Below are 12,134 nucleotides of genomic sequence, written 5' to 3'. Positions count from 1 at the left end.
GCGTCCATTTCGGCAGGCCTGACGCTCAGCCGACACCAGGCAAGGTTGCGCTCACGGGTAATCGACGATATGGCGCTCCAGCATTCTTACACGCTCAAGCAGCTCGCGATTCGATTGACGAATCTTGGCCGCCGTCCGCACTGCTCGCGTAGCGCGCTCCGACGCTTTCTCCACTTCGAGCTGAGCGTCAGCAGCCCGGTTTGTCGCGACGTCCTCTTCGTCTTGGGCGAACAGAACGAACGCAGTACCATCACGCCCTCCCCTTGTGGATGCTGCAGGATAATCCGCTGGATTGTTGATCTAATTGTTGATCATTCGGATCCACCGAGTCCGTCTGGTCAAACGGCACATGGGGAGCGCGCGATTCCGATCGCGCGCCGCTACCGGGTTCGCTGGTTGCGCACTTCCCCCGAGAAAAATACATTGAACCTCGCTCCTCCGTATTTCGTGACGTTCCGGACATCGCTCAAAAGTTTGAAGCCAATCTTTACTCAGTTGCTGAGATAGCGTTACATAAAATTAACACTTAAATGTTGTTAATTAATATATTATCTAAAAGGAAGATTATATTTGGAGAATTTTACTTTACATTGTAATTTTCTAAAAGCTTATTCATTGGTAGATATAGACCATTATATCTACTTTCTCCGCGGTCCAGTCAGCGCTGGACGCGCGCAAAGAGAAAGACCGATAAGACTTTTAGTACATGTTTTGTATAAGTTTATAATTAAGTTTGTATTAAGTAGATAGACAAGAAAAACTTAATTATATTAATATAGTTTTCATTTAACCATCTTTAAAACAAGTGTTTTAAAGAGAACACTTCCTCTGCACGTACTAGTGTACGTGAAGTGACGTGAGGCACCACTCGCACTGAGGCAGTGCGATGTGGACTTGTACCGAAGCAGTACAAGTCGGCAGTGCCCCGTTACATGAGGTAGCTATGGTGGGCGCCTTAGCGACCTCACCCAACGTACTAAGTACTCGAGTAAAATGTCGTCACGGGAGCGGCAATCCGGCTCCTCGTGCGCACTCACTAAGTAGGAAGTAGTTGTCAGACTGGTTTATATTTAATTGTATCAAATATTAATACAATTTTTTACTATTCCAAAACGTCATATCTGTAGATAACACTTTTATGTATTGTGAGCGTGGCTCAAAACATGAAAACAGGAACATTTACGAATGCTGTCTCGTCGTCTGCGCTGGAAAGCGCAGCGACAGGTAATGAGAGCGCTGCCCATAAAGGCGCAGCTGCTTCTCCGTTGGGTATAACCACAACGCCTTATGCTCAGACCATAATCCATAATGGTTTTGACATAGAGGATTCGGAGCCTAAAGCTCCGTCGACGACACGTGAACGTGCTCAGTCGGTGTCACAAGCCAGTCGTTTAGAACGTGGCTATGTGACGGGTGGCATTCCAAAGATGCCCCCTCCATCTAAATGGCCTCGTTTAAACGGGCCAAGAGCGTCGCTCCTAGAGCACGCAGGCCTCGGGTCACCCCGAGGCGAGGATATATTACGACGACGTTCTTGCGAATGGAACAGTCTCCGAGTTGTGAATGCGGTCCCCGCCTCACGCGAGTGAGGCGCAACGACCTGTCGATGATTTGGCGGACTGTGCTGCCGGCGGAGGCGACGCAATTCTCAACGAATAGTGGCTGCTTCTTTCTCGCCAAGGCTACGCTCGTGCTTGTCGACCCAAGCCTGCTCGATCTCGCTGAGCGGTTGCTCAGCGATTTGCATTCTCTAAGCTTCCCCAGTCGGTCTACGCATGACGGAGCATGATGAACACCCCTAAACCACGAGGACGAATCAGAGACGGTCCTCGTTCCAAGCGTTCTCACACAATCTGTCGCGTAAGGCGCTGAAGGAATGATCAGCGTGTAGATCTTCCCTATCGGCTAGCCGACAGACAAAGCAGCGCCCGCTAGACATCATCCGGTCGAATCGCCGAATGAAGGCACACCACGACGTCAGAAGCGCATCGTATACGACGCCGTCAATCATATTTCCGCGCAGGCTGTAGAGGCACCGAAATGATCTCGCATGGTGTCAGGAAAGTCCAGAGTATTTGCTCGGGACATCCGATACAGCAAGGTGGATTCGCGGGGCCGTTTATCTGAACGGAGCTTATGACTATGACGGCGACAGGTGTTGGCAAATGGATAGCTTTGGCTTCGTCGCGACTTCCACTGGGGTTCTATTAAGTCAGGTCCGGCTTGATTGACCAAAGACAAGCACCCTCGCTTTAAAGTGGCTCTATGGCTAACTGCCAGAATCAATTGCAAATTGGCAAAAATCAAAGATATAAATCTGGCGGCCAAAATCTAATCAAAAATAGATTTTGGCCGCCAGATTTATGGCATTGATTTTTGCCGGTTCTGCAATTGTCGGTCTTTCAGCTGCACGGCGTGCTCGCCAAGATGATGTCAAAGAAGTCCATAGGAAACCCATATCATTTACTTAGAGAGCCGCAATTGATCATGATGACGACAGTAGTGTCACAATTGATGTCCGTCGCTTGTTCGATGACAAAATTCGTGCAGGAATCAGTCAGTTCTCATTCCTGCCCGAATCTTGTGAGTCGACTCTGCGAAGAACATCTTCGAGAACGCGATTGACGCGTTCAGTTTGCTCATCCGCCTACGGATGGGATGCCATCGACACCAGCAATGTTCTTCCAAAGGGCTCGAGAAGTTAAATCCAGAGGGCGAAAGTGAATCGCGGATCGCTGCTGGACGCGACACAATCGACTCCGGAAGACCAGGATAGCGGTGTATTGCGTCGATGAAGTGCACCGCGGTCTCGGCCGTGGTGATTTGCGTCGAATAAGATGACTGATCTTACTGAAGTGGTCGACAAATACCAGGATGCCCGTGCGGTCTTTGTCGTCGGGCGGAATACCAAAAATGAACTCCATAGAAATCGAGCGCCATGCCTCTGAGGCAATAAAACGTGGTCGCAGGGGAGCCTGCGACGAAGGCGACAGCTTCACACGCTGGCAAATTCCACACGCCCGCACCCAACTACGCACTCACTTATACAATAAATAATGCGCGAAGCAGCCGCATAAGTCTTTTTGCGGCCTATATGCCCCCAGCTGAGGAATCAAGGGGACTCGTAAATTATCCGAGCTATTAGATCAGGATCGATAGCAAACCGTCCATGGCTCATCGAAATTATAGATGATGTATCTCCGTCTAAACTGGAATGCGGCGACGTCGCCGTGGGACTGAAGGTCCAGAGTGATCAGGAACGAGCACCCAATGAAGCATCGTTGGGCGAGCGTATATACGTGATTATGTCAGCATGATCGTGTCGCCGTCGTAAGCCGCTACAATTTCATCGTGAAGAGGTAGTAGTGGACCGACTCGAGTTAAGTTCAGTGACACATCCGCCGCGCATCTGTCGTCGTCATCGGCGTCAGTATTCTGACGACCCAAATCCAAGCGAGGATCATAGGGCGTCGCGAACAGGGCATCGGCAAGAATATGAATCTTGCCCGACTTGTAGTGAACGACGAAGCTGTATTTAGATAAAAAAAGAAAGCCAGCGATACGTCCGTTGCGACAGGTGATGGCTTTTCTTTGCGGTTCGGAATGATGCAAGATCAGTGTATATCGCGAAGGAGGTCTCCGGTTTTCCGGGGCCGAGTTCGTCAAACCTATAGGTACTGTCTGTTCTCCGAGGAGATGCACTCGAAATTTGACGAGAACGTACCGCAGATCCAATAGTCTCTTGTCGTGGAAGCATCAAGAACCTCGGGGCCCTGAGAAATGATGAATTCGATGTGATCTAGCCCAGACAAAGTTTTGAGCTTCTCAAACGCTGCGCGTTTCGCCCCTAAAAGTTCGTGAAAATGTTGATGCTTAGTCTTTTAAGAAACCAGGCGTTGATTGACTACTAGTGCTACCAGTTGCAGCGGAGTACCTCTGTAGTGGGGCAAACATCGGTTGGAGAACCGTTGTTGTGGTACATTTACTTTATGGGTAAAATACCCTTTTATCTACTTTTAAAATAGTTAGTTACTTAAATCCCATTTATTATGGGCAACAAATGTGGTCGCCAACATCTATCTTAATTAGCTAGGGTAAGTTTTTTTTGGATTTAAATAATCCAATAAAGTGCAGTTCCCCTTTTGATCTTAAAGCGCTAAGTGCCTTCCTCGGGCTTGCGCATTGATCTGTAAGAGACAGAAGCCTTTCTATGGTATATCCTCTTGGGCACTGGTTGCCACTTGGTTCTACGAACCCCTGAATCCCTTGAACTAGGATTCCTTAAGCTTTGATAGCTTGTACGACTCGCTGAGTTGTTAAACGCATTAGTTCAATAGAACTAAGTGACTCTCTGAGTCTGAAAGTCTTCCTCTGACTTTAGGAGCGAGTTAGCTCCGCTACACCTGGTAGCACTCGTAGTCAATCTACGCCTGAGTCTTTACAAGACTAATTTCTCACGAAGATGGAAGAGGTTTTAGAAGTTTCAGAAGTGCAACGCGCCGCTTATGACAAGCTCAAAACCTTATTCGGGCTTGAGCACGTGGAATTTTTTATTTCTCAAGGACCAGAGGTCCTGCATGCAAGTCTTGAAGCCTTCATGCGGTACGAAACCTCCCTGATCGGTCAGGTACAGGACCATTTAGCGGCATCTATGCCAACTCGGTACATCTCTGTACCTGACTCAGAGCCGAGGGCTCGCCCTCTAACAGTAAATGTGAAAACATTTGAGGGAAAGAGGGAGAAAATCTCCCTTTTTGGATTAAGCAGATGGAATTGTCCATTGATTCCGCCTTGTTCTTAACAGAACGGCAAAAGGTGGCTACGGCCATTTCCAACCTTGGAGGTAGAGCCATGGCATGGGCACTATCGTGCAGTACGTCCATAAACGACGCTTTTCCCTCATGGGATTCGCTGAAACAGCAAATGACGAGCATGTTTGCACCGCCTGATCAGGCTTTTCGCATGCGAGCACGGCTCCTAGCGACTCGACAGGGTAAAAGAACCCTAAGGGACTTTGTCCAGGAGTTGAGAACTCTCATTGCATCTATGCATCAAGACCCGGTGCAAGCAGAAATTGTAGTGACCATTTTTATGGGAGGTCTCAATGAGAGCGTTGTCCGGACGAAATTGTTCCGATCTCATCCGGCTACGTTCGAAGAGGCAGTTGCCATAGCGCTGCGCGCCGAGTTTGACTTTAAGTCTGCTCGCGTTAGCACGCCTGTTTACCGAACAAGCTCTTCGAGCACATGGGCTCCGTCTAATAGAGCGGAACCTATGGATTTGAGCCTCGTTGAGGAAGGAGAAGAGGCTCTTCAAGCTGTGGAACAGCATAAAAACATCCGTAGATGTTATACGTGCGGAAGCACGAAACATTTACGCCCTGTCTGCCCTCTTCGAAATTCGCGTAAAGCTCAAAAGAGCTCCAACTCCGACCTATACCAGAGATCAGGCACGGTGCGGGAAAACGTCGATACCCAGTAGGTGCGGGGCGCCCTACTGGGGAAGACCTAGGCTCTGTTGAACCTCAAGGAGGTGAGAATAAACAGAACCTAGCCCCAATTCGCTCGGTGCTCAATGGCACGGGGCGAGAGTACAAGCCTTGCTTGCTAGTCGCTCAAGCGACTGTAAAGGGCTTTAATAAGCCGTGGTCAATTTTAATTGACTCAGGAGCGTCTTGCAATTATGCTTGACGCCTTTCCCTTGAAGGAAGTCAATATTTGTGAAAACTATTTGTGAAAAAATATTTGTGAAAAATATTTGTGAAAAAATATTTGTGAAAAATATTTGTGAAAAAAATACTTTTGAATAAAAATACGTTGAAGCGCTTAGAGCGCATAAAGGTGATACAATCACTGTTCGCTTAGCGACTAAGACTCGTGTCACTGTTTCCAAATTTCCATTGAACTTAGGTATAAAGTTTCTGGACTTTGACAGTATGGAATGCTGTCTCGTCCTTGATTTGGATTCGAGATATGATCTTATCCTTGGTATGGCTGGTTAAAAGACCATGAACCATGGATCGATTGGAGGTCAAATACCTTAGGCGCCACGCGCAATGTTCCCAGCAAAGTTTTGGAGAGTCATGAACCCACCTTTGCTAGGCAACAGAAGCGCTATTGGCGCGGATCATTGAATGAGTCTGTCAGTGATATAGACATTGGCATGTCTGAGTTAATAAACTCTAATGTTACAAACATTAATTCTGAGCCCGACTCAGCGGAAATAAGTGGAACGGCACGTACTCCGTCGAGTGACACTCGTTACAATAACGATTCACTAAATGCTGAAAGCATTGTTGGCCTAAGGGCGAATCATCAAGGGTGCAATATCCCTGAGATACGTAGAGTGGCACGTCTAAGTTCACCGAGTATGATCGGCCGAGGTGACATCATACTGAGTGTCAGTAGTGACACTGTTCGCGGTTCGCCTGGACCTCAAGGGTGCAATATCCCTGAGATACGTGGAGTAACACGTCTAAGTCCACCGAGTGTGGTTGGCCGAGGTGGCACCATAAGAGTGTCAATAGTGACACTATTGGCAGTTCGCCAGGGCATTTTGGGTCAAACCCTCCTAATGCACGTGAAGCGACACGTAAACGTTCGCTGAATAAGGAAGTTGAGTTACCTAACTCCTTGTCGGATGACAAATTAGACACCATGTCTTGTATAGAACCAATACAGGCTGGAAAACCCGGGGACGTGAAGGTCCCGGCCTCTAAGAGGCGTATTGTTTCCACTCCAAGACAGGGTGGACACGAAGCGTGTTTAACCTCACAAAGTGATACGAGTGAGCAAGTACAGACGCTTGTAAATGGCGTAACCGGTAACATTGAGGGGAAAGTTAGCCTTGCGGCAATCCCCTCGTTACATGCTCTTTTAGAGCTAGACGAAATGTCTATTGATGAGTGCGGTCGAGCCTTAAAAGCTGGCGACTTATCTAAAATGGTGGTCATTCGACCTATGATGGAGTTAAACTCATCGTCACTTCTCGACGAAGCTGTCCTGGATGACACAAAAGCTGCACTTAGTGCGCGAAGTGGGTCATCGATCCTTAAAGATCCTATGGATCCCTTTTATTCCTTAATTAAAGAATCCCAAGATGTGGTATGTAATAACCCACCATCTGTTTTACCTCCGGATAGAGATGTTCGTCATGAAATTGACTTAGTTCCGGGGACCAAATATTGTGTCATACGACAATGGCCTTTACAAAGGGAGCAGTGTGACGTCATTGACGATTTCTTCGGTGCTAAGCACGAGGCTGGAATGGTACGAGAGAGCAAATCTCCTCATTCGACACCGACATTTTGTGTCAAAAAGGCAAATGCTAAATGGCGCATTGTACATGCTTATAATAAGCTTAATAATGCTGCCACTATACCAGCACAAACCCCCATTCCTAGAGAAAAAGTTCTTCAGAACAATATGGTGGGATGTACAATGTACAGTGCATTGGACTTAATCGATGGTTGCTACCAATTGCTCATGCGAGCTAGTAATATCCCGCTTACAGCGGTTAGCCCAAGCGGCATGTTATGGGAGTGGTTGGTTATACCACAAGGGCTTTCCAACGCCCCGGCAACATTTAATCGTCTAGTGACGCAACTGTTTCGCCCTCATCGAGGTCATGCACAGACTTATTTCGATGACATTTTTGTCGATAGTCGTGCGGAGCAGGGTCGGTCGGATATGGAAAACCATTTAGACCATTTGCGAGCAGTGCTCGAGTGCATGCGCACAAACAAATTGTATGCCAATGCATCTAAATGCATTTTTGGCGCAGACGAATTTTTTTTTTAAGGGTGCTTCATTGGAAAGCGAGGCCTTAGAGCGGATCCCGCTAAGGTAAAAGCCATAGTAGATTGGCCGGTTCCTAAAAACCAAAAGGATTTGCGTAAGTGGTTGGGTCTCGCCAATTATTTACACAAATATAGCGAAAATTACGCTGATATGGCTAGGCCATTATCTAATCTCCTTAAAAAGGATACAGAATGGTGCTGGACTAGCACCGAAAATAATGCTTTTCGAGCAGTTAAGGATAGTCTTATCCATGCCCCGATTCTGGCACTGCCAAACCCAAATTGGCCTTTCAGTGTCGTCTGTGACGCATCAGATTTTGCCATTGGCAGTGCTCTGTTACAAACAGATGTTGATGGGCATGAACGTGTTATTGCGTTCGAGTCTAGACAGCTTAAAGCTGCGGAAAAGAACTACCCAGCTCATGACAAAGAGTTACTTGCTATTAAGTATGCTCTCGTCAAATTCAGAGTTCATCTGCTCGGCTCTAAGCTGTTTGTGATTTATACAGATCATGCGTCGTTACACACGGCGACTAAGTCGCCCCATCTCTCACAGAGAATGGCCCGATGACTATCTTTTTTTGCGGAATACAACTTCGAGGTGAAGTATAAACCCGGCAAGCAAAATGCTTTGGCTGATGCGTTATCACGCAAGCCGGATTTTGAGGTTTCTCATTTAACGACTATCTCGTCACCTATTCCTGAATTAATCCGTTCGGCTTACGCCAAGGATGAACAGTGTGTGGCTCTGCTACGAGCCTTAAAGAACTCGGATTCGGGTATTAAATTACCGGCACGTTTGAGTGCAAGGTTACATCGTTTTTCTATCGATAACGACCTATTGCTCTATTGCACAGACATCGCAGACCCTCCGCGTGTCGTTGTTCCTCATGATGAGGATTTAAAGTACCGGATCCTCTATGAGGCACGCGATACTGTACTTGGTGGTTATCTCGGTAGAGTAAAGACCTACGGCTCTATCAGCCAGAGTTATTGGTGGCCCAAACTTTATAAATGGATCAGCACGTATGTTCGCACATGCGAAACGTGCCAACGGGTTAAACCCTCGGCACATGCTGCTGCGCCACTGGCGAGTCATCCCGTCCCCATAGGTTGCTGGGAGTCCATTAGTATGGATTTTGTTTTCGGGCTGCCGAAAGATTCAGCCGGTAACTCCGGTATAGTGGTCTTTGTTGACCGTTTGAGCAAAATGGCTCACTTAGCGGCCGTGCCGGATTCCATTGATGGAGAGGGTACAGCTAAGCTGTTTATCGATCGCGTGTTTCGACAACATGGTTTGCCAGTGGCAATTGTCTCTGATTGGGATCCCTGTTTCACGGGTAAATTCTGAAAATCAATATTCCGAGTGCTTGGCACCAGATTGGATATGTCCACTGCGGACCATCCGCAGACCGATGGTCAAACCGAACGTGTCAATCGCGTCATTGAAGACGTTTTACGCAGCGTGTGTGCTCAGACACCAAAGCGCTGGAGCTCAATGCTCCCAGTAGAATTTGCGTTAAATAACGCTGTTCCTGCCTCTACAGGCTATACTCCGTTTTATATTAACGGTCTTACCCACCCGCGCGTTCTGTTAACGATACCACTGCATGGTTCAGGGCTTGGTGGGGGAGAATTGGCCGATAGGCTTGCTGATATCAGCCTTGTTACCGTTCGGAAACAAGTTAGCGAGTTACTCGCGGCGCGATTTAGTGTCTTAAGACATGTACGTGACACGATGGCTGATAGCCAAGACAAACAAAAAGAACAAGCGGATGCCAAAGGCAGAAACTGTAATAATTCTTATATGGTCGGAGACCGAGTTTTACTAAACGCTAAATACCTACCTACCAACTTGGTTTCCGCGGTCTTCAAGACCAAATTGCGCCCGCGCTTTTTTGGATCATTTACGGTCTTGGCCAAGAAGGGCCTAGCTTATACGCTAAACCTTCCCAGCACGCTGCGTACTCACCCAGTGCTTTACGTTGGTTTGCTTAAGCCATATCGGGACCCTTCCCACGTGGACTTCAAGGCGCTTGCGCCGAGACAAGCGGTCGTGCCGCCGGTTGCTGCATCCTCACCAGGATATCCAGCTGGCCCTCTAAACGAGGCTGCTGACGCTCCAGCGTCGAAAGACGGTCCCGAAACGCCTCAAAAGAGCTCTACCGAGCAAGGACCTCACGAAGAAGTTGCACCTCGTGCCGTAAAGCGTCAAATTCTTCCGCTGAAATTTCGGCCACCTCCCGCGCTCCTTGATGCGCGGGGGAATTTTCAGTTTCATGTGGAGAAACTTTTAAAGCGACGTCGTCGTGAGGGTCAATACTAGTATCTGGTGAAGTGGCTAGGGTACCCCTCTTCTGAAAACTCTTGGGAGTTCGAGGTACCTCTTCGGCAAGATTGCCCGTACGCCGTTGACGTTTTTGAGCGCTAAGCTCAGGGTCAACTCGCGTCAAACGACGCTTCCCACCACTAAACGTGGGATTAGGTATTCCTAAGCCTCAGTGCGGCTTCGATCCTTGGTTGTACGGTCAACCGAAGCACTGAAATATTGGCTAGGCCTTTCATCGTTTTGTAGCATAAATGCCGAACGTAACTGGCCTTTGGCCTTAAGCTTAGCAAAGTCGAAGCGAAGCTTCCGTTCCAAACGAACATCACCTCTATCCGCAGACTCTCTGATATTCCAGATATTACGGAGTTTGCGGGCCCGGCGAACCCATTTCTCAAATGAGACTTCGTTTTCAGTTCTTGTTTCGTTTGGAAACAAAACGATCGTAATCTCCCTCATGGAGGTCACCGAAGCCCACGGGCTTGATCACGTAAACGCGTCAGATACTGACTTCGCGTCATTACCTTCGGCGTAAGGTATTGCACATGAAGAGAGTCGCGAGCAGCGATCTCCTCCGGCGTCCTCGCCGGGTCACCAGAGATCCAGATGGCCAAGCTATGACCCGCTATCTCTTTGTGACGCTCGTCCGCACTAAGCGGAGTGAATCTATATTCACTATGAGCCTTAGCTTTCGCTATTTCGGCAGCTCGACGACGAGCTCTTTCCTCGATGAGGATTATCTGCTCTTGCTCTTCATCGAGCGGATTCGTAATGATATTGGACTCAGGGTCCTGTGTCCTGCTCAATGCAGTTAAAACATCAGCGGCACCACGTTCTGGGAACGGATTCGGGGCTCGCCGACGTTCGTCCGGAGGAGGAGGCGTGAGCGAACGCTGCTCTTTTTCCTCCTCCTCTGATTGAGAGTGACTTTCAAAGTCCACCATTCCCTCATCGTCGAGGAATGTGCTCAGAGTCTGTGACTCACGCTTGATTGTCATTAGACAAAGGAATGGAAAACACAACCAAACGGTTAGCTGTTTAGGTTCCAACCTCAAAGAGGAAATGAAGCGAATGTTGTCACTGGTGTCAACAGTCTGATGGGGGAGGGTGTAATGGGGCACACATCGGTTGGAGAACCGTTGTTGTGGTACATTTACTTTATGGGTATAATACCCTTTTATCCTATTCTAAAATAATTTGTTAATTAAATCCCATTTTTTATGGGTAACAAATGTGGTCGCCGCCAGATATAAATCTGGCGGCCGAAATCTATCTTAATTAGCTAGGGTAAGTTTTTTTAGATTTAAATAATTAAATAAAGTACAGTTCCCCTTTTGATCTTAAAAGCGTTAGGTGCCTTCCTAAGGCTTGCGCATTGATCTGTAAGAGATAGAATCCTTTCTAAGGTATATCCTCTTGGGCACTAGTTGCCACTTGGTTCTACGAACCCCTGAATCCCTTGAACTAGGATTCCTTAAGCTTTGATAGCTTGTACGACTCCCTGAGTTGTTGAACCCATTAGTTCAATAGAATCTAAGTGACTTTGAGTCTGAAAGTCTTCCTCTGACTTTAGGAGCGAAGTAGGTCCGCTACAACCTCGCTCGTTAAATCAGAGAAAGCATAGACTAAAAGAGTCACATAGAGGAAGACATATAGCACAAAATTCTTTGGTACTAATAAGTGTAACAACTCTGTGAGTCGTACGAGCTCGTCGAGCTTAATAAATCCCATCTTAAGGGACTCACTGGTTCGCAGAATCAAGTGGCAACTAGTGCCCGGGAGTATACCCTAGGAAGGCTTATTACTCTCACCCACCGCAGCGCAAGCCTTCGGAAGGCTTGGCACTAGACACTATAATATCGAAAGGAGAACTAAGCTTTATTTAATGTTTTAAAATATGAAATCTTACCCTAAATCAGATTTCGGCCACCAGATCTCTCGATCTGCAAAGGACACTTAAGAGACACGGCAGCTCTCACAAAAATTACGTAATACTACACTGTGGAGTAG

Source organism: Bremia lactucae, linkage group LG1 (assembly GCF_004359215.1).
Source record: "Bremia lactucae strain SF5 linkage group LG1, whole genome shotgun sequence".
Lineage (NCBI taxonomy): Eukaryota > Oomycota > Peronosporomycetes > Peronosporales > Peronosporaceae > Bremia > Bremia lactucae.
The sequence above is the reverse complement of the archived record's forward strand: the minus strand, read 5'-3'. Positions refer to the sequence as shown.